General features: G+C 44.1%; 1 protein-coding gene across 1 annotated transcript in view; it reads left to right on the top strand.

The window, feature by feature from the left end:
• The first annotated feature begins 7,957 nt into the window (after positions 1-7,957).
• The window catches only part of CHST4 (carbohydrate sulfotransferase 4), a 53,339-nt gene continuing 38,271 nt past the window's right edge, over positions 7,958-23,025 (top strand). The window contains exon 1 of the mRNA XM_088457016.1: positions 7,958-7,968. The gene's annotated coding sequence lies outside the window, so the exon portion shown is untranslated. The remainder of the gene's footprint in view (positions 7,969-23,025) is intronic.

A 23,025-nucleotide genomic window follows, 5' to 3' on the forward strand; every position in this document is an offset into this window, starting at 1 on the left:
TAAAAATCCAATAAGGATCAAATGAAAGGTGATATGACGGGTTCCTTAGCTTCATAGGCAGCCATCTCAGCCCACAAAATGGCTTCCTTCACGTGGTAGAGAAAACAGGTGTGATATCCACAGTAGCAGATTTAGCAAAGTAAACATGTCAGTTATCACAATATATAAAACTGCATAGCCGCTGGGTGACTATATATCATGTACATCATTTTACTGACTTACACTGAAACCCAACCAGGCCTCACATTTCACATAAACTTTCTGTGAGTGTCTAGCAATAACTAATAAAATAATTTATTGCTACTGTGATACATATTTAAGAAGCAAGCAACACCAGAGCACATGTAAGCCACTTACTAGGTCGCAGAGCTATTTCATAACTACAAGTGGCAGCATGCCTTGGCATCCAGTGCCTGCTGGGACCTGTGACGCTCCTTGGAAAAATGCTAAACAGAACAATAATAGACACAAAATTCTAAAGACACAACCCTCTTTATTTAATGGGGTACAGATAGTCCTCTTCTTGCAGTCTGCCAAGCATTCCAGGAGTTTATTTACGTAGTCAGGTTATAAAACCCAACACTTCTGTTTGTGTTTGTGCCCGATAATTAAAAGGAAAAGACACGGCTGGTAAAAGCATTGTCCTTTTAAATATTGGGTGCAAACACGAACAGAAGTAATAAATAAACCCCCAGGAGTTAATTAACAAAAAAAAAATCAAACCACATAGGACAATATATGATTTTCTATATCTATGGCTGTTTGCATAAGAATGACTGTTAAGCTGGATACACACTTCCCGACGGAGCAGCTGACCGGCCGTCGCGCCGACCAAGCGGCCAATTTGGCAAGCTATATACACATTTACCAATTTGCCAGTTGAGCATTTAAATTTGCCTGTCCAGTTGTGATGTCAGTGGTCTCTGCAGCAAGTGTACCAATATAACATTCGGCGTTTGAACGAACGATATATATCTATTAGTGTGTACCCAGAATTACAGTGGAGTCCATTTATTTTTATAAACTGGTTATTTCCCACACTCTGAAATGATAACTGGCAGCTATCTATGGCCATTTTGGGTACCACATTTCAGTTATTTGGTATAGCAGGCTATTCTGCTACATTATCCAATAGATGTCCTTGGTCATTACAATAAGAAAATCAAAAAGAATCAAGTGCTAATAAACAAAAATACTAACATATACAAAAATAAAGTGATAAAATTATACAGAATAAAATTTAGCAGCAGTTTCAATAGGAGTGTATGTATCACTCAGGAGGGGCGCCTGGTTCTGCGTGGCCGGCTCCAGGACGGGACTCATGCGCCTGTTACATGTGTGCAGCGAATATGGGGGCATGCCTAATAACCATAGGCCAACACCCTAAATGCCGCTATTTGGGGGCGTGCCTGTATGGCACGCCGCCCATTAACGTCAGGCTGGGGGTGAGCCCAGCACTATGTCAGAAGCTGGGCTGCCCCCAGCACTCTTCCTGCACTGAATGGATGCCGCGGCATTCCTCTTCTCCGGGGCTGGCACTGGTGGAGGTGCCCAACCTCCCGACTGCTTGTGGGACACTTTGTGAATGTAGCAGTCGCTTTAAACTTACAGTACATAGTAGATTCCACAAATTGACCAGATTGGCTTGGTATGGGATGCCAGTGCTTGGGATCCCGGTAGTCAAAATCTCGATGCCGGCATCCCGACAGGGTTAAGATACCGACACCTGACGGTCGGTATACTAATCCTCCCCCTCTCCCTACCCCTAACCCTCCCTTTCTGGTGCCTAAACTTTACCTCCCCCCTAGTGCCTAAACCTTCCCCTCCCCGCACCCTAAACCTAACCCTCCCCCTTTAGGGCTTAACTCTAACCCTAATACTTACCTTCGGGTTGCCGGCGGTCATGATGCCGTCGGCGGGATTCTGACAGGTGTCGGGATTCCGGCACTGGTATTCTAAGCGACAGGAATTTTGCACGCAGGGATATTGACCGAATCCCTATCAGAGGGAGCTCCAAACAGGTCCAGCATTGGATAGGTGGCTACCTGATGGGACCTACACAAGTGATGAATTCACTGATGAAAAACTAAGCTCGGTAAGCAGCAGGGATGTGCGCCGACGGACATGTTTTGGTTTTGGATCTGTATCTCCTTCAATGTTTTGCAAAACTACCCTTAAGTGTTTTGGTTTTGGATCTGAATTAAAAAAAAAAAAATAGCTAGAAAGTTTTAAAAACAGCTAATATCATATCATTTATGCAATCCGAAATTCAAATTTAAAATCCGAATTCCGGACTGCAAAAAGATCAGAACCGCGACCTGGATTTACCCGGATCTCCTCAGAAGATCAGAACCGCGACTCGGATTTACCCGGATTCACAAAATTCGGGGGATTCAGGTTTCTGGAGAACTGAACCGCACATCTCTACTCAGGCCATGATAAACTTTGAAGGCTCACTCCATCAAAGTGGGCCCTTATCACTTCAAGACATGGAGTTGAATTTTTTTCTAAAATATTTCCATTAAAGTGGTTACTTATGTAGGGAGACCCAACAACTACCCCTCCTCCACTAGTTTTGAGTTGTGTTCACAGTCCAGATGCTTCTGTCCCTCCACCATGGCAATGCAAACCAAGTATACCAAATGGGAGCCCTAGAGTCACCCTCAAGCATGGCTGATAGCAGAACCTGCACTTTCAGAGCTGCCTCCATTGTGCAGGTCTCTCTCTCTCTATTGATTGTGGCCACAGCAATAGAAACAACTGGGATAGGTGGGTTGCCTGGTTATCAGATTCTTCACTCCTGGTGGTTGCCCCCTCTAGCTCTCTTAGCTAAAGAGCTGCTGGATCAACTACATCTTCCACTAACTCACTGCAGTGTTCATGGTCCAATTCTGCTAACCTGCTGATTAGCACATCTCTCCCATCCAGCCAGGTGAAGGCCACAACCTTTGCCCAGCACAACTCTTCTTGGTTCTTTGGTAGGGCTGCTTCAGCTTAGACAGTGGAGCTCATTCAGAGCCGGACGCTATTTGCGATCGCTCGTCCAGAAAAAGGGGCTGGCTATTTAAATTGACCGTTCGCTGTTTGCGGTCTGTTGATGCCTCTAGGTCTGAACGAGCGAACAAAACATGCGGATGTTTTTTTGTAAAAAACGCCCCCTGGCCGCTCGCATCATACGTCATCTCCGCTATTTATTAGATTAATCGAGTACATCGAAAGGCGAATGAACTGCTCGCTATTCTTGTGGTTGCATTTTCCTACCGCAATCATGTGAGCAGTTCTGGCTAAAAGACACCCAACTGACGTGGTCGATGACGCTGCTTTGTTAATTATGCACACCCTTAAAACGCCCGTTTTGACCTTTTGGCACGCCTGCGTTCGGATCTCCACTACCCGTTTTCAAGCACCTTCCCCTGTTACCACCCACAAACGCCTCCTCCTGTCACTCAAATTAGCAGGCATTCGCTATATTGCGAGCACACGATTTCTGACCGCACTGACTGGTTCGCGCATGCATACTACAACCCATGCGCATATGTGCGAACATCGCTCGGAACGAACGAGCGGCCGCTTACGAGCGGCTCTGAATCAGGCCCAGAGTCCCAGCTTTAACATCCTGGGACATATTGGTTTTTGAACCTGGAAGTCTTTTAACACTGTGTGGATCCTGCGTGCCAGTAATTATGCAGAAGCCTAACTCATATCTCATATATAAACCCCTGTGATTCTGGGTGAGGGTGAACCAAATTTTGGGATGTCAAGTTTAAAGGTAGCTATTTTATCCACTTAACCTAGTTGGCCTACCCAGTTCCACTGCAAGTTTGGATTTGCAAAGGCAAAGTAAACTTGAAAGATAGAAAACATAATCTATAAGTACAAAATCACACAGGTATAGGAATTAATGGAATAATAGACAAGAGATCCAAAATATAAAGGGACTAAGTTTGAGTTGGGCGCAATGTCGAAGTTGAGTGATATTTTTCTTCTGCGCTTGAGTCTGTGCGCAGTGGATATTGAGACAAATGGGAGACGCACGCAATCAGGACTGTATTGGGAATGGGTATGTTATGGCAGTGTCACAGGCATGTTGCTGTAGTGTATGCAAACTCAGACGCTTAATCACTCACAATGGAGGCCCTACTCTGATGGAGATCCTGCACCTAGCATAGAGCTTGTGCAAGTTTCGATGGTGCGACCAACAATGGTGTCTAAACATTCACCAAGTTGTATTTGAGCGTCTAAAGATGCTCAAGTTTGGGCCTCTCAGTCCTGGCACAATGGTAGGGCTTAAACTACAGGCAGGCCAGGGACACCTCTCACCTAAGCCACACACAATTTTTAACTCCTGGGGGGGGCGGTGGCTTCCCAACGCCGGGGAATACTCTCCGCAGATTACCCCAATCTTGCTTTTTTGGTCTGAGTTCCTGGCTCTGGGTTCCACCAGGGGGCCTACATGATGTTGTGGGCCATAAGTTCAGTGTTATGACATGGCAATGCAGCTGAGTAGAGGTTTCAGTCAATCAAGTCCTTCACTTTGCCAATGGTGCCTGGAGCCCTAGACATAGTACTGGTGTATGTATATTATGAAATACTTTTTTACCCAGAATGCTTGGGAGTTTGAAATCTCTAGATAAGTGTTTTTTTCCCTATAATTTTGAATAAGATGCTCACTCTTTCTTTCCTTCATTAACTAGCAAGTTACTGATATTGAAATACTTTTGCAAAACTTTAAAGCAAAAGCATGTTCCCCTGCTAACCAGCCATACTCACACAATCCCCCTGCCCACCAGCTTTTCTCATGCATGCCCCCCTGCCCACCAGCTATTCTCTCACATACCTCCCTGCCCACCAGTTTTTTTAGCATATGCTTTCCTGCCCACCAACTTTTCTCACTCATGCACCCCTGCCAACCAGCTTTTCTCTCACATGCCTACTTGCCCACCAGCTTTTCTCATCCATGTCACATTGACTACCAGCTTTCTTTACACATGCTGACCTGCTTTTCACACTTCTAAGCTTTTTGGAACTTGTTAAATTGGAGAGGGCTGGTGTTCCCATGCATAAATATAGGGTTTGCGGTATTCAGTGGTGCATGGCTTTAATACAGGAATTATCTGAAATAGTGCCTGTGTTAAGTAGCTCTGCTACTTAAATGTGAGATAATCATACAGAAACAAACCTTGCACAAGGAGTTGACACTTGTATAGCACACAGGCAAGATGTTCCGGCGCACTGTTGAACAATGAGATGACACTTGTATAGCACACAGGCAAGATGTTCGGACGTACTGTTGCACAAGGAGTTGGCACTTGTATAGCACACAGGCAAGATGTTCAGACACACTGTTGCACAAGGAGTTGGCACTTGTATAGCACACATGCAAGATGTTCGGACACACTGTTGCACAAGGAGATGACACGTAGAGACTCAAGGGAATCACGATACGGGAACCTGGAAAGAGGTGATGGCAAGTATACACAAGGTAGCAACAACATTACTCAGGCAACTTCCTGCTGTCCGGAGATTGGCTTTATACCCTGTAGTAGCAGATCATTGGGTAAAGGGTAGTCAGGTGATGCAGACTGTCATGGCTGCATCCATGATGGCGATTGCAGTAACCAGGCATGGCTTTACTGATTTGTGAGGGTATATGATCAAGAGCAGAGGTAGTAGAGAAGGAGGATGAGAAGAGTGCAGATACTTCATCTTCATTTGTGGGGTCAAATGAAGAGAATGTGCCAGCGGGTTCAGGTAAGGAATTTAGCATGTCACTGGCTGAGGAAAAGCCCACCATTTCATTTTGGATATTATCAATCTTGTCCTTGAAATAGGAAGCAAGATCTTGTGCACTGATAGTAGCAGGTGGGTTGGGTGAAGGATGGGTAAGAAGTTATTTAAATGTATTAAAAAGTCGCTTGGGTTTAGAGGCTTGGGCAGAGATGAGAGATTGGAAATATGTTTGTTTGGCAGTGTCCAAAGTATTACGATAAGTGTGGTAGATAGTCTTATATGTGAGGAAGTCACTTGGAGTACGAGATTTACGTCACTGAATGCCACGGTTGACGTCTAAGTCTACGTGGAGTGTGATGGGTAGCTGGAGCCACTTCATCGAGGGCTATTTATAGGGTCTGGTGCAGGTGTGATACAGCAGTCTCAGGAAGTGATCCTAGAAATTGGTAAGAGTACTGTAGTTGTTGAAGAGAGGTGGCTAGTTGTTGAAAATTAATAGCATTAATATGTCTGTGGTTTTGAGGAAGTTTGGTTGATTTGATTGACATTGTGGTTGATGTAATGGAGGAGAGTGTGCAGGTGTTAAGGTTGTGCTCTTAGAGAGGGAAAGGAGCATTAGTTAATTCAGAAACTGAGCATAGTCTGGTGAATACAAGATCAAGGCAGTGGCCTTCTTGATGAGTAGAGAAGTCAGTCCATTGGGAGAGGTCGAGAGAGGAGGTTAGAGAGAGAAGTTTGGAGGCATGAGGAGATTGTGGACTGTCAATAGGGATATTGAAATCACCCATAATGATGGTGGAGATGTCAGAGGATAGGAAGTGAGGGAGCCAGGCAGAAAAATGTTCCAGAAATTGTTGGGGTGGCCCAGGTGGGTGATAGCTAGCAACAATGCACAGAGAGAAAGGGGTGAAGGTCCTGATAGAATGTACTTCAAATGATGTAAATGTGTGTGATGGTACCTGTGGGAGAACTGTGTATGTAAAAGATTGGGACAGTAATATTCCTACCTCACCTCCTTTACTATTACCAGTCCAGGAAGCATGGGTGAAGTATAGGTCACTGTGTGAGAGTGCTGCAGAGGAGGAAGTGTCTGTGTGAGCCATGTTTGTTATTGCCAGAAGGTTGAGGTCATTTGAAATAAAGAGGTCATGGATGGATGTTAGTTTGTTGCAGACAGAGCGTGCATTCAATAAGGCACATTATAGTGACTTGGAGGGTGATGGGCGGCACGTGATGTGTCTGAGGTTTGCTGGATTTATATTTCGTTGTGAGTTGGGCATGTGGATGGGGCCTGGATTTGGTGAGATGTCACCAGCTAATAAAAGTAGACAGAGAGAGATATAAATATAGTTGTGGGAGGTGTATGAAAGTGTTTTTATGGCAACAGGCTGAGGGTGTTATTGTCAACCTGAATAGATAAGCAAAAAGCTCATGAGTGTTCACAAGAGGGGAGTACATTATTGAGGCTGCAAGGTGTACAGAGGGATGAGCTACAGGGAGAGTGAAGGATGTCATAGCCTTAGAGAAGATGCCATGGAGTGAAATAAGAAAAAAACAAGATCTGGTACATGGTGATTTAGAATAAAATGAGACATTTTTAGATTAGTACATAAACAAATGTAATGTTTGATTTAGAAAGCACCTGCCCTCAGAAGGTGTGCAATGTCTGTTCAACTGTTTTTATAACTGTTCAGTTTGGATACTGCATGAATAGAGAGCACAGCTCACGTTGAGCACAGCTCTCCTTGCGGTTACTTCTAAGATATACTGTGGCTGATTAAAGGGACTTATCCATTACACGACTTTGTGAACAATCCGACCAAAACCAGGAGGTTTTGGTCATATCATGTAAAAAGTCGTATAATGGATAAGCTACAAACGTCCTACGACATGCACAACTGTCAGAGTCTTTTGCCATTCGAACATGCTGGTCAATTTCTGTATATTGCTGAATGACTTTAGAAAGTTGTTCAGTGGATATTTATTTATTACCAGTTATTTATATAGCGCATACATATTCTGCAGCGCTTTACAGAGAATATTTGGCCATTCACATCAGTTCCTGCCCCAGTGGAGCTTATAATCTATATATCACATGTGTGCACACACATACACACTCAGGTTAATTTGTGTTGGGAGCCACTTAACCTACCAGTATATCTTTGGGGTGTGGGAGGAAACTGGAGCACCCGGAGGAAACCCATGCAAGCACAGGGAGAATATACAAAGTCCACACAGGTAGGGCCGTGGTGGGAATCGACCTCAGTGCTGTGAGGCAGTAATGCTAACCATTACACCATCTGTGCTGCCCTGCAGTGAACTGATATGCAGTGAACGAGCAACGGTGAATGGCAAACGACTTCTTTAATGAATATTCACTGCACTCATTAAAAATTTTGTCCTTGGTCTATAAAGAAATTGTTCACAAAAGTCTATCATGTTTGTGAAAGACTTTTTGCATGAAAGACTTTTTTGTTGGCAGGAAAAGTCTTTGGTCTCTGGTCTTTCACAAAAAAAATATTCTAATGTACAGGTTCTCAAACTCGGTCCTCAGGACCCCAAACAGTGCATGTTTTGCAGGTCTCCTGACAGAATCACAATTGAAATAATTAGCTTCACCTGTGGATCTTTTAAAATGTGTCAGTGAGTAATGAGTACACCTGTGCAGTAGCTGGGTGACCTGCAAAACATGAACTGTGTGGGGTCCTGAGGACCGAGTTTGAGAACCACTGTTCTAATGGATAGGCCCCTTTACACAGGCTGCATCTGAGACGTATGTCCAGCTGATCTAAGGTGTTAAATTGCCAACAGCCCAGTTCACTATCGTAAACTATGCTTCAATGAAAACATCTCAAAAACAGGTAATAACTAATTGCATCAATTTAAGAAATGACATATTTAGATTAGATTGATTGCATAAAGTTCAGAGAGTGTGAAGCTTGCAATATGATGGATATCACATACATTTAAGCTTCTTGGTTGCCCAATCTCATAGCAATCTGCTTCTCTTTGTTGGAGATTGATTTCATTCTGTTATTCAGTATGTGTGCTCAAGTGTACAGTTTCACTTTGCCTGTAATTATCAGTTATATATTTTATATGTACCAATACTGTTGCTTAGCATACGTAGATGTAGTTCTTTGTTACAGATGGTCTATATCAGGTTCCCATCGGCCCATCCTGAACGTATTCCCTGATCCGATCATACTCTAAATCTATTCCCACCTTTCTCAGCTGCAGAAAATAGATTGAGGTTACTAGCTGGCTGCCAACTACCGTAGTTACACTTTATAGAAATAGAGGGAGGAACAGGCAAGACTCCTAAATTATACCAACCATAAAATGCAAAAGACAAAAGAAGGCGGAACCTGTGAGACAGATACAGGTACTAAAGTTATCTACGCAGAGAATAAGGTACAGACAGAGGTTATACCAGAAGACAGACTATAGCAGAAATACAAAGGATAATTAAGTAAACAGCTTCAATACCTTAAATTAGAAGATCTTCACTAATAAAAGGTAAGACTATTAATATGAAGTTTCATTTTAATTTTGCGGTAGTGAATACCTGTCACTAAAATAACATAAAACCGTTAAGACAGCACATGTTCCATCCGAATGGCTGGTTAGACCTCTCAAACTTTACATAAATGCGCTGTTTTAATTGTGTTGGTATTTATGAAAAACAAAAACCATTCTTGTCATGGAAAGAACGTTTTTCTTTTTACTATACTATAGATAGATCTGCTTATTTATATCAACTCTAGCAAGAGAAGGAAAATTGTAAATGTAAAAAAATAAATAGAATTAAATGAAAACAAGTCAGAGCTGATTCTTATTTCTGACATAGGGGTCAATTCAATTACGGTGAACTAGCACTGCGAATTTCAATTGCGATCCAATTCCAAATACATTCATTTCGCAGAGGAAATTAAAAAAAAATTTGTGTGCAACCCCTGAGCAGGTGAAAAGGTAAGGAAAATATTTTTAGGTAAAAATGTTGGGACACAGGGCCTGATTCCGAGCCGCTCGTAAGCGGCCGCTCGTTTGCTCCGAGCGATGTTCGCATATCTGCACATGCGTATGGGTCGTAGTGCGCATGCGCAAACCAGTCAGTGCGGTCGGAAAACATGTGTTCGTAAAATAAATTGCGAGTGCCTGCTAATTTGAGTGACAGGATGAGGCGTTTGTGGGTGGTAACAGGGGAAGGTGCTTGAAAACGGGGAGTGGAGATCCGAACGCAGGCGTGCCAAATGGTCAAAACGGGCGTTTTAAGGGTGTGCATAACTAACAAAGCAGCGTCACCGACCACGTCACTTGGTTGTTTCTTAGCCTGAACTGTTCGCATGATTGCGGTAGGAAAATCCAACCACAAGCACTGCGAGCAGTTCAGACGCCTTTCGATGTACTCGATTAATCTAATAAATAGCGGAGATGACGTATGATGCGAGCGGCCAGGGGGCGTCTTTGCAAAATAGCGAGCGCATGTTTCGTTCGCTCGCTCAGACATAGAGGCGTCAACAGACCGCAAAGAGCGACCGCTCAATTTAAATAGCTGGCCCCTTTTCTGAACGAGCGAGCGCAAATAGCGTCCGGCTCTGAATCAGGTCCACAGTGCAGAATCTCTTGTACACACCTCCCAATGAATAATCACACACTTTGAGGGGTTTCAAATAGGAAAATTTGGCCAATAAATAAATAAATTTGTCAGTTTTTAGGTGAATTTCTCTAAAAAGCTCAATAATGGGTTAAATGATGTGTGACAGGTATGTGGAGGTGTAAATGATGTGGGACAGGTATGGTGAGGTGTAAATGATGGGGGATAGGTATGTGGAGGTGTAAATTATGTGGGACAGGTATGTGGAGGTACAAATGATGGGAGACAGGTAAGTGGAGGTACAAATGATGGGGGACAGGTATGTGGAGGTGTAAATTATGTGGGATAGGTATGTGGAGGTACAAATGATGGGGGACAGGTATGTGTGGAGGTGTAAATGATGTGGGACAAGTAAGTGGAGGTGCAAATGATGGGACAGGTATGTGGAGGTGTAAATGATGTGGGACAGGTATGGTGAGGTGTAAATAATGTAGGACAGGTATGTGGAGGTGCAAATGATGGGGGACAGGTATGTGGAGATGTAAATGATGTGGGACAGATATGTGGAGGTGCAAATGATGGGGGACAGGTATGTGGAGATGTAAATGATGGGGGACAGGTATGTGGAGGTGTAAATGATGTGGGACAGGTATGGTGAGGTGTAAATAATGTAGGACAGGTATGTGGAGGTGCAAATGATGGGGGACAGGTATGTGGAGATGTAAATGATGTGGGACAGGTATGTGGAGGTGTTTGTAGAAAGGTCACGTGACCTCGCCGCAACTACCGCAATTTGGCATTTTTAATTGGATTTCACATTTCTCAAGTGCCCATATTTGTGCCATGTTTGTTAGTTTCATGAGACAAGGGGGTAAATTTACTAAGATTCGAGACAGGTCGAGATGACCATCTCGGGTGATTTATTCATATTTTTCCTGCTTGCAAATTTACTAGGCAAAAGTCGGGTGAGTTAGAGAGAGATTTCTCTCATCTCACTCGTAAAACTCGGGTGAGATAGCAATCTCGAATCAAATCACCATCAGGCCAAATCGGAAGTACTTTTCGCCTAAAACATACATCTCTCAAATTTACCAAGAATCTGGATCACAAGCTCTGGTGAGCTAGGAGGAAACTCTCTGTCCAAATCACTCTTCAATCTCTCAACCCTCTGAGCTGTGAGATGGTCAGAAACATACACAAATATTTCTGTAAATGGTTAAAATAGGGTTAGTTTTCTAAAAAAAAATGACGTGACCCCCCCCCCCCCCCCCCACAAAAAAAAAAAAGACTAACCAGCCAGTCCTGGTTCTTAAAATTACAGGGAAAAAAATGTGCAGGGTTCCACTGTAATTTAAGAACCAGCACCAGGCAGCTGGTTTTAAATATAGGGAGAAAAAAATGTCGTGAGGTTACGCCGTATATTTAAAACCAGCTCCGGACACTATCTAGCGGGGGGCTGGTGCCACAGCCAGGGGTGCCCTTTCACCATGCCCCCCAGCTGCAGCATCAGCCCTGACCGCTAGTCAGCCCAGGCCAGGGATCCCTGGGGAGTTGAGGACCTCCCCAATAAAGGGGTCCCCCTCTCCAGGGCACCCCTGGAGAGGGGTTTCAACATGCTGTAGCGTGTTGATACATGGTGTCCGGGGCCCTATTTGGATCACTGCGGAGATCATCGTGGGACAAAAGGTGAGTATTGGATCTTTTTTACAGGTAATTCCATTGGAAACTTTACGTTGAGAAGGGGACGTAAACATCTGTGAACAGGTGAGTATGTGCGAGTGTGTATAGATGTAATAAATCTTTATTTTCAGTTGGGCGTGGCCTGGAGTAGCTAGGAGAAAGAAGCATTTTGCCAGCTCTCCTGCATATATCCTTCTGGTTGTTTCTCCCCTAAACCGGATATTTCAGTGTGTTACCTTCTCCAGACTTACTGGGCTCCGAGGTGGAAGTTTGCAAGCAGTGTTTCCCAGTTTATTTCCAGGAGTTTGTAGCAGCCAGGTCCTCTCTCACTGGGGCCTGTTTTTCCTGTCTCCAGCTCCCTGGGCTGACTCCTGTTATTATACTTACCTGTGGACTCTATCCTGGTGCCTGACTGTGTCCTGCGGGATCCGGTGTATGTCTCCTGCCGACTCTTGTCTGTATCGGTTGGGGAGTATTGGAAGCGGACGTCAACCATCTTGTCTTCTTGGGCGGTGGCTGCGAATCTCACTGCGCACCAACATCTCTGCTGCTGCGGCTGATCTGCCCTGTTGTTCCAGACTTCAGCGGTCATCTGAGGATTTCTCCTGGGATTTCTCCTTTATACCTGCTGTCTGATACTGTACCTCCCCAGCTGTTGACCTCCTTGTGGCTGTGTGCTGGTAAGCTCTGGTGGTGTGCTAGCCGCCATCACCTTGCCACTGATTTCCCTCCTGGCTGCTGCTCAGGTTATCCTGTCTTGCTGAGACTACTACACCGGTGGCTATGTACCTCAAAGATGGCTAGTTCTAGGCAGCAAATTATCCAGGCGATTAATGCCTTTACCGTGAGGCTGCTTACCAAGCTTGAGGATGTGATGATCGTGTCTGTGAGTTCTGCAGCTGCTGTCCGCATGTCTCCTGCAACAGTGCAACATTTGGATGTATCCTGTCCGAGGTCTGTGTTTACCTCTGATTCTGATGCCCTCTCGGCTTATGGATGTTTCCAATTTGATGAGGTTTTTACAGAGATCCGTTCTTCACTTCCAACAGACAAGTTAAAGTTCCGGGATTTATCCTTGCAGTACTCCATGACCCTTTTTATCTACTCTCCGCTGGCAGAAAGTTTACAGTATTTATTGCTTCCATGCTCCATAGTGTGTTCTTGGGGAGATGGGGACGGGACTATTTATATCATCCTACAAAAGGCTGAGGCCTGGCCAGATTAAGATTAATATTTTGAAACCTAATATTTTGCTCTAAGGTCTTTTGGATATTTTATTTTTGTTTATTATTATTATTTATCCAGTTGCTGAATTACTTAATTACTCTGCTAATTTGGTTTTTATATATAGAAGTATAATGCTATGTATTTTATATGGAAGAAACACCATTCCTTTAAAATGTGGGAGAGCTGGGCAGAACCTAGCTTAGGGTCATTAGTTTATTGCTCTCATCAGATATATGGGTTTCACTTTCTGTTATCCTGTATTTCTGGTTGAAGGGGGGTTAGGTAGTTAGTGTATGGTAGTTAGGGTAGCTTAGTGTGTTTGGGGGGTATTTAGGGATCCAAGTATGCCTGAGTTGGGGTTAGGTTATACAGGGTGGGGGGTCCAGGGAAAGGGTTGTTTTAATAATTTTTATTTTTTAGGGATATAGGTTTTATTTTGATATTTGGGTAGATGTGGATGTTTTATTATTTTGATCTTACTCAGTATTTTGATATGCAATTTTATGTTTAAGCTAGTTGCGGCAGGTTGTATGTATCACTTTATTTTGAATACTGTATTTCTCTTATCTCCAGATTTATGTGCTCGAATGGCGCCTTTGAGTCCCTTTTGTTCTAAATATAGATGATGAGTATTCCATATATCCTGTTATTCTATACCATAATATAATATTATGTGCAATATTACACACTTGCTCATTGTATCTATATTTATTTTCCATATTTAATCCTGCTTAATTGCTGTATATTCTGTTTTTGTTTTGTATGTATGTTAAAAAATTTCAATAAAAAATGATTGAATTAAAAAAAAAAAAAATCTTTATTTTCACAGTGTGTGTCTTTTTTTACACATTTCTTTACAGGTGAACTACATGTACCAGCGGGCCATTAATGCCCCGCATGCTGGTACTTGTGGTTCTCCAAGTACCAGCATGCGGGGGAGGATTGCTGGGACCTGCAGTTCTACTGTAAAGACAATATTGATGATTCTATTTTTAACACTACATATACACTATCAACCCGCCACCCAGGGGTGGCGGGGATAGCCCTGGGCTATCAGCCTAGGCCAGGAGTGCCCTGGAGAGGAGACCCCTTTATTGGAGGGGTCCCCAACTCCCCAGGGATCCCTGGCCTTGGCTGACTAGCGGTCAGGGCTGATGCTGTGGCTGGAGGGCCCAGTGAAAGGGCACCTCTGGCTGTGGCATCAGTCCAGCACTAGAAAGGGTCCAGAGCTGGTTTTAAATATACGGGGAACCTCACGCCAATTTATTTCTCCATATATTTTAAACCAGGTCTGGCCCTGCTGCCTGGTGCTGGTTCTTAAATTACTGTGGAACCCTACACATTGTGTTCCCTGTAATTTTAAGAACCAGGACTGGCTGGCAAGTCTGGGGCTGGTTAGTCTTTTGGGAGGGGACCTCACATCATTTTTTTAAAAATATTAACCCGTTTTGTACAGGTACAACACAAGCAGCTTACACATATTTCACTGATATGTGCAGACTGCTTGCTAGGGAAAGTTGTGCAGAGAGAATTCACTACAATCTCGGGTGACATAACTCTCTCAAATTTGCTTACTAATCACCCGAGAATCTCGACCTGCTTCACCATCAGTTAACTCGTTTAGCCTCAAATCACCTGTTGGTAAGTTTGAAAAAAAAAGGGAAAAAAAAATCACCCGAGTTCCGGCGATTTATACCGAGATGAATCACTTTGCAAATCGGGTCAATCTCGATTCTTAGTAAATTTACCCCAAACTCTCTTTTGCAAACTCGCTCCTAATAGAATTGAGCCCATACTGCTTTTTGTTTTCCTACGGTTGGCACATTTTTTTGAATTTTCTATAAAGACTTTTATAATTGCTATCCTACATTCCATCAAATAACATCTTTCATTTTAGATATCCTGTGAATACCAGGCTGAGGCCATTGTGAGTCTAATGGCCTTATATATTATAGCAATAACTATAAAGTAATTATAGTAGTAAGTTTCGATGATTTTTTTCAATAATATCTTGAATAAAGCCTCCAATGAAACACATTCTCTTTGATAATTTAAAAATTGGTTGACATTCCTCCAAAATGTTGTAAATCAAGTTTGAAGCCTTATTCCAAATTGTCTGGATGTTGGGACAAGACCCCCATATATGACCAGTATCTTCTTTATCTCTCCCTTTGAAGCAGATATTTGAATTATGATGGAAAGCTTTGTTTAATTTTTCTGATATCCACTACAAAAAATTATAGTTTTGATTGTTCATTGGGGCTGATATATAAAAGCTAGCTTTAATTATTTTTTTTTTTTAAATGTTGAATGAATCAAGTTTTTTCCCTAGAAGTCTATTCCATTTTACACAGGTTAGTCACAATTATTAAACATGTTGTAGATTATTTTGCTCCTTCTTGAAAATTTGTTGTTTTATGGGGTACACTTTCAAATTGAGCTAAAGAGCTTTAATATGCCTCATACCATAACTAACTGATGAGCTTAGATTGAGGTGATTGGACGGTATGCAATCGGGAAGCCGGCGGACCTTATCCCGACAGTCAGCTTCCCGACTGTCATATCTCGGCAAGGGTCTAAAGACAGGCGTTGATATGCCGACGCCTGTCATTAGACATACGCCGGGAGCCCGATGCCCGGCATCCCGATCGAAGGGACGCCAGGAGCCGAGCGCGGTTAGTCGCGGGGGGGGAAAGGGTTAGGTTTAGGGTTCCCGGTGGGGACTTAGGGTTAGCCACCCCCCTGGGAGGTTAGGTTTAGGCTAGGGGAAGGGTGGGTTAGCATTAGGCACCCCCCCGGGGGACTTAGATTTGGGTGGTGGGGAAGGGGGGTTAGGTTTAGGCACTTAGAGGGGGGAATAGGGTTAGGCACTGTGGGGCAAGGTTAGGGCTAGTATATACTTACCTTTGACGATCGGGATTTCCTCCTCTGCTGGGATGCCGCTGTCGGGATTCCAACCGCCGGGCATGGGTCCGGCGGTAAATCATACCGATTCCTATTGGACTACATTTATACCACTTTCAGACAGAAAATCCCTAAAACCCGGGTTTGTTCCATATCTTTCAACCCAGGAAGGACCCGGGAATTTGCTCCTAAATCCCTTTCACACAGCACATTAGACTCGGGAAATTCTCGGGTCGACCCTTTCACACAGAACCCAGGTCAGCCCTGCAATATACTGTGTGTCATAATAAAATGACTGCTTTTAAGGCACACAGAGATGAGGTCATAAAAATTGGGTGGTGACTGTTCACTGCATTGCATTAGCCATGGCTCGCGGATCTCCTCTTCTTTCCAGTGCGCCATGCCTCCCTCTCTCTCTGTTTCTCTGTAGCACAATTGTGACATCAGACGCCAGTGCCACTGCCCCGCCCGCTCAGCCAATCAGGGGCGTATCTATAATTGGTGCAGGGTGTGCGGGAAACACGGGGCCCTGGGTCCAGGGGGGCCCCGCAACGCACACCCTGCACCCATAATAATAATTACCTCTCCAAAGTCCCACGTCGGCGCGGGGGGTCCGGCACTGTAAAACGACTGGAAAATGGCACGGTGGCCATTTTTTACCGTCATTTGCGCATGCGCAGTACAGGGAAAATGGCTGCCGCGCCCATTTTCCCGGTGACCTGTGCATACACTATAGACTCTGGGCACACTCTAGTGCCCAGAGTCTATAACTCCAGAGCTCAGTGTGCCGCCGGGCGGAGAGGAGGGGGCCCGTATTGACGACTGCACACGGGCCCCCTCCTTCTAGAAACACCCCTGCAGCCAGTGCCCCGTTATCTCAGCCAGTAAGCACTGCTTACTATCCCCAGAGTTGAAAAATCCAGGTCGGGCCATTTCAGACAGCCGTAAACCCGTGTAGGGCCCGGGAAAAGCCAAGGTAAATACCTGGGTTGAAGTCCCGGGAATTTAGTACCGTGTTGACCCTTTCAGACAGGAAAAAAACTTGGGTCGACGCGGCTAGAGTCGGGAAATTACCGGGTTGTTTTCTCTGTCTGAAATGGGTATTGGAGATCTAATTGTATCTTTTTTGCTCAAATATTTAGTGCCCCATTTAAGAGTGTACCTAACTACCAGCAGCATATTTGTTTAGTATTACAGTGATACTAACGAATATGCCACTGGTATTCTAGTTGATGAATGGGTCCCTTAATTCCAGTTAATCCATTTGTTAAAGATACTCTAAATCACAAATTATGGGGCTGATGAAAAGTTGAATGTACAGTGCATCTGGAAAGTATTCACAGCGCTTCACTTTTTCCACATTTTTTTATGTTACAGCCTTATTCCAAAATGGAATGAATTAATTTCCGTCCTCGACATTCTACACACAATACCCCATAATGACAACATTCAAAAAGTTTTTTTGAGATTTTTGCAAATTTAATAAAAAAAAAAAAACCTAAGAAATCACATGTACAGAAGTATTCGCCTTTGCCATGAAGCTCAAAATTGAGCTCAGGTGCATCCTGTTTCCATTGATCATCCTTGAGATGTTCCTATAGCTTATTTGGAGTCCACTATGGTAATTTAGTTCATTAGACATGATTTTGAAAGGCATACACCTGTCTATATAAGGTCCCACACTTGACAGTGCATGTCAGAGCACAAACCAAGCATGAAGTCCAAGGAATTGTCTGTAGACCTCTGAGACAGGATTGTCTCGAGGCACAAATCTGGGGAAGGGTACAGAAAAATATCTGCTGATTTGAAGATCCCAATGAACACAGTGGCCTCCATCACATGTACACAAGTATTCACAGCCTTTGCTCAAGACTTTGTTGATGCACCTTTGGCAGCAATTACAGCCTCAAGTCTTTTTGAATATGATGCCACAAGCTTGGCACACATTCCGGACTGACTGTTGCTGCTGGATGGGACTGGAGAGGCGGAGCACTGGGGTGGGGGCGGGGCTGCCTGATGACTCCTCGGTTCTCTCAGCCAGTGATATGAGGAGTCTGATGTAAGTTGAACTGTCTCCTCAATACACTGGCTGAGAGATCCGAGGAGTCATCAGGCAGCCCTGCTCCCACCCCACTGCTCCGCCTCTCCAGTCTCGGCGAGCAGCAACAGTCAGTCCGGACTCAGCAGAAGTTGCCTGTATGTCACAAGCAGGAAGCTCCAGCCTCCAGCAGGTAAATGCAGACTGGGTGAGGGAGGGGGGAACACAAAATGTTGGGTAGGGTTATGAAGCACAGTGGGGAATGGGAGAGAACAGCGTGGGATGGGGGATGGGAGAGCACAGTGTGGGATGGGGGATAGGAGAGCACATTGTGGAATGGGTGGTGGGATAGCACAGTCTGGGATGGGGAATAGAAGAGCACAGTCTGGGATGGGGGATGGGAGATCACAGTGTGAGATGGGGATGGGAGAGCACAGTGTGGGATGGGAGAGCACAGTGTGGGGTGGGAGAGCACAGTGTGGGGTGGGAGAGCACAGTGTGGGGTGGGAGAGCACAGTGTGGGGTGGGAGAGCACAGTGTGGGATGGGAGAGCACAGTGTGGGATATGGAAGCACAGTATGGTATGAGGAGCTTATGTGTATTTGTAAAAAAAAACAAAACAAAATATATTTGTGTGTAATATATACTTATGCAAAGAAGCTAATACCAGCCCTATGCTGCTTAGGTTAAGTGCTTCGAGAATCAAGTAACCGGTGGAGTCAAGCCAGCACCAAGAGGCAAGATAGAATCCGGCACATGGCAAGCTGAGGAGTAGCGCTAACCCAAGGAAAAGACACCCGCCGCGGCAGGCAGACATATAAGGTAAGTCTGGGCATGGAGCAACACTCAGAGGCTCAGAGGGTCCCAGAGAAAAACCACAAATGGGTAAGGCAAACTCTCAAGATACTGGCCTGTACCTGCCAGGTACCCTGGGATGGGGGACCCTTAAAAAAATGGTGTACCGGTCTCCATAATTTCTGTTGCCGGCCCTGCTAGAGACCGCTGTCTCAATGACCTGTTTGGCCCTATGGATTGGGGCAATAGAGGAGCACTCCTTATCCAACAATCATAAACAGATTGTCCGGCAGATTATGAATAGAAAGAGCCCTAGAAGCTTCTGAACAATCATACTGGATGGAGTTCCAGAGAAGGCCAGGGGTGTGGTAATGAACACCAGAGCTCCTTAATGCATATTTGTCAACCAGGGATAGATAGCACAAGAACAACAACAGACATTCAGTCTCTGACGCATTTCTTTGTGTATCAAACAATTCCGAAAATTACAGAAAATGCAAATGGAAAATTTGACCAATAACAAAACAGCGCTTAAACAGTAACTGCTCTAGACACATCAATAATAAAATTACGAGACGGCAGATAAGGGATCTATGCAATAATATAACAATAAAACAATAACAATGTAACTACAAAGCATGTGAGATAGAAACAGGAAAATCTAATGTTCTCATGACTGGCAAGAATTTTAGTTTTTTTCTCTGTATATTTGGATCAAAATGAGAGATAGGGATGACGTTATTACAATACTGTTACTGCATGAATTAGCCTAAATAATATGTATTTCTTGAAGAATTAAGCAAAGCAATCTGTGTACACAAAGCATGATACATTTTCTATATATAAGTAACATGTTAGATTGCGAGCGAAGTGGGTTGATCCAAGATGGCGTTAAAAGGCTGCAATATATTTTTGAAAGAAAAACAGCATTTCAGCTGTTTCTATAGCTTTAATGGAACACAACTGCTAATACGCATGCAATTGGCCGATTGTTGCGTGCTGCGCATGCGAATGCAATGGCTACATAGACCCATCGCTGAGTGATTCACAGGAAGTGCTGTTTCTGGGTGTTGACAAGGAGGGGTGGTCGGTGAAACGCAGGCTAGCCAGTGCGTATGAACGCCGTTGCAGGGGCCTGTATAAAGTCTCTACTGCGATGCCCTATGCAGCCTGAGGCCTGAGAGCGTGCTCTGAAGTTAGCAATTTCTGAGTAAGGTCAGGGCTTGTGCAAGTGTGCGTGAGGGTGCGATGATACTCGATTGTACCGATGGTTTTGCAGTCTTGCTAAACATTACGGATGTGTGTAAGGTAAAGTGGGCGTCCTTATGTAGTGCTGTGACAGCACTGCGATCACAATGAATTAGCATACTATCGCAGTTGACCAGCGTGCTATCACAGTTGCGATCCGTAATGAATCAGGCCCAGAGAGACAGTGAGAGGAGGAAGCTGTGAGGGAAGAGAAAAGCAGCAAGAGAAAGACTGATTGGAACTTGAGAGTGGTGCGAGAGAGATACAACAAGAATCAATACTGAGAACATAGGGAATAGCAGGTATCCTCTAATGCAGAGGACCCAAACATGGTCCTAAGGTACCCTAACAGTCCAGGCTTTAGAGATATCCATGGTTGAGCACAGGTCGCTTACTTCGTACCTCAGTCAATTTGATTTAACCACCTGTGCTCAACCAAGGATATCTCTAAAACCTGAACTGTTGGGGAGCCTTGAGGACCATGTTTTGAGAACCTCTGATCTAATGAGTCAAAATGAGAAATTATCAGTGTGAATTCTGGTGGAGTGAGAGAGGACAGAGAAAACCCTGCATGAAGGTGCAGAGCACAAAAGAGCAGAAGATATTTTCTCATTTATGCTCCTGTGTGAATTGACATACCACTAATGCCAGGTACACACTGGAGCGATGCCTTTCCTATTAGGTCATTTTGGCGAATCGGATCGACAAATCATGCATATTGTGCAGTGTCTATGCACGATGTACGCACTCCCGTGGACGCATGCGATGTTATCAGGTTTGATGTGCTGCGGCGCCATGCATGTTAATGAAGGACGAAATGAATGATCATTCCATCCTTCATTAATCTCTGTAGTGTGTACCGGCAATCATGCAATGTTCAGGTTGTACCTGGACATCGGCACGATTGCCGGTCGCACAAGTGTGTAACCCCCTTAAGAGATAAGTTGGGCTTGGAACATGTGTGTACAGGTGGCGGTGGTATGGCATAGTACACAAAGACGTCTGTGACGCTCTATCACAGTAACAAGATGGCGCCACGCATGCACAGAACTACAGGCGGTGGCCATCTTGGTAAGTGATTGAAGCCTCCCTTGAGGGACAAATATGGATGTATGCGCAGTAGTGCTCTCCATCTTCAACAAGATTATCTAATGTGGATCCTAAAGGGAGATCAATTCAGTTATAAACAAATCCTATACCACGAAGATTTGTCTAGTACAGAGGTTCCCAAACTTTTTTGAATCGCGGCGCCCTAGTGCATCAGAATTGTTTTCATGGCACCCCTAGGCCAAAAGTTTCTTATTGAGAAATTCATAAACAAATGTAGTAAATTAGTAAAGTGAAGTAAATTGTGCTTCCCTGTCATCCTTAGGTTTTGATATATAGTGGTGGACAGGTTTGAGATTCTGTTTGTCCACATATTTACATTACATTGACCATAAATAATTTTATTTGGTGCTGGACCACCAACCTGAGGAACCCCTGCAAGTGTCCCGAAGCACCCCAGGGGTGCCGCGGCACACAGTTTGGGAACCACTGGTTTAGTACATGACTAGCACAAACACTACTCAACTCTCTAAGGGGTAGATTTACAGCTGTGTCCTCATACATTGTGGCTTCAGTTGCGCCAAACAGCCCCTCTCAGCGTGCCAGGTCCCGTGCATTTTATTTGCATAAATACAAAAACTGGGGTGATAAAACTACATTGTACATCTGTATGTGAGTCTGAATCTGTACACAAAGTGCCATGATGCAGCGGCCGCCGCTTTTTGTTGTGCCATTATGCTACATGTGCGACTTTGTATATATTTAAAATGAATTCCTATGTGATTAAAGTCACAGCCTGGGGTCTATAGTCAAGACCCACTATTTCATCAAAGCCTTCCAGCTCTCATCTTAACTTGCTGCTACATAATCCTTCCTCTCTGCCTACCCCATCTGTGTCACCTGTTTGTCTGTCCCTCCCCTTTAGAATGTAAGCTCCTATGAGCAGGGCCCTCTACCCTCTTGTGCTTCTCCTTACTCTACCTTCATCTACTTACTCTCTACCAGGGCACCTAACACTTGGTTACTTTGCATTGTTGCTTATATGGGTGTTATGGTCGCGAATGTAGCAATGTATATTATCCATGTCCTGTATTGTATTGTACTGTACTGTAAGTCACTGTAAATCAAACTATTTGTTTATTATTATTATTATTATTATTATTATCCTTTATTTATATGGCGCCACAAGGGTTCCGCAGCGCATTACACAGTACATAAATAAGCACACAAGAAAAACAGTTAATAGTAATACAAAACAATGCAGGACAAGGACATGGTTATAAACTCAGCTGCAAAACACAAGCAGCAGGACATGAGCAACAAGGTGTTAGGTGCTGTTGTGGGGAATTAGGAGTAAATTATACTATAAGTAGAGGGAGGAGAAGCACGTGAGGTACGAGGGCCCTGCTCGTGAGAGCTTACATTCTAAAGGGGAAGGGCAGACAGACAGGGGTGACACAGAGGGGTAGATAGTGGGGAAGGAGCATGGAGCAGTGGGTTAGGATATGTGCTTGCGGAATGTGTGTGTATAAGATGACCTGATGTTATGTAAAAATTAAGTCCTTCATACATCTATCTCTATGATAGAAAATAGATTGTTTGTGTTATTTACATGAGAGATGTAGAAAGTAAAGTAGAAGCACTTTAATTGTTGTGTTACATTTTAGCATCTATATACAGCCTGACAAGAAATGCAGCTATTATGGGACTGTCCCGCCATCCTAATACAGTAGTGACTACTTTAGTCCCAGCTGCTGGG

Source organism: Taudactylus pleione, unplaced genomic scaffold (assembly GCF_031769625.1).
Source record: "Taudactylus pleione unplaced genomic scaffold, aTauple2 ptg000731l, whole genome shotgun sequence".
NCBI classification, from domain to species: domain Eukaryota; kingdom Metazoa; phylum Chordata; class Amphibia; order Anura; family Myobatrachidae; genus Taudactylus; species Taudactylus pleione.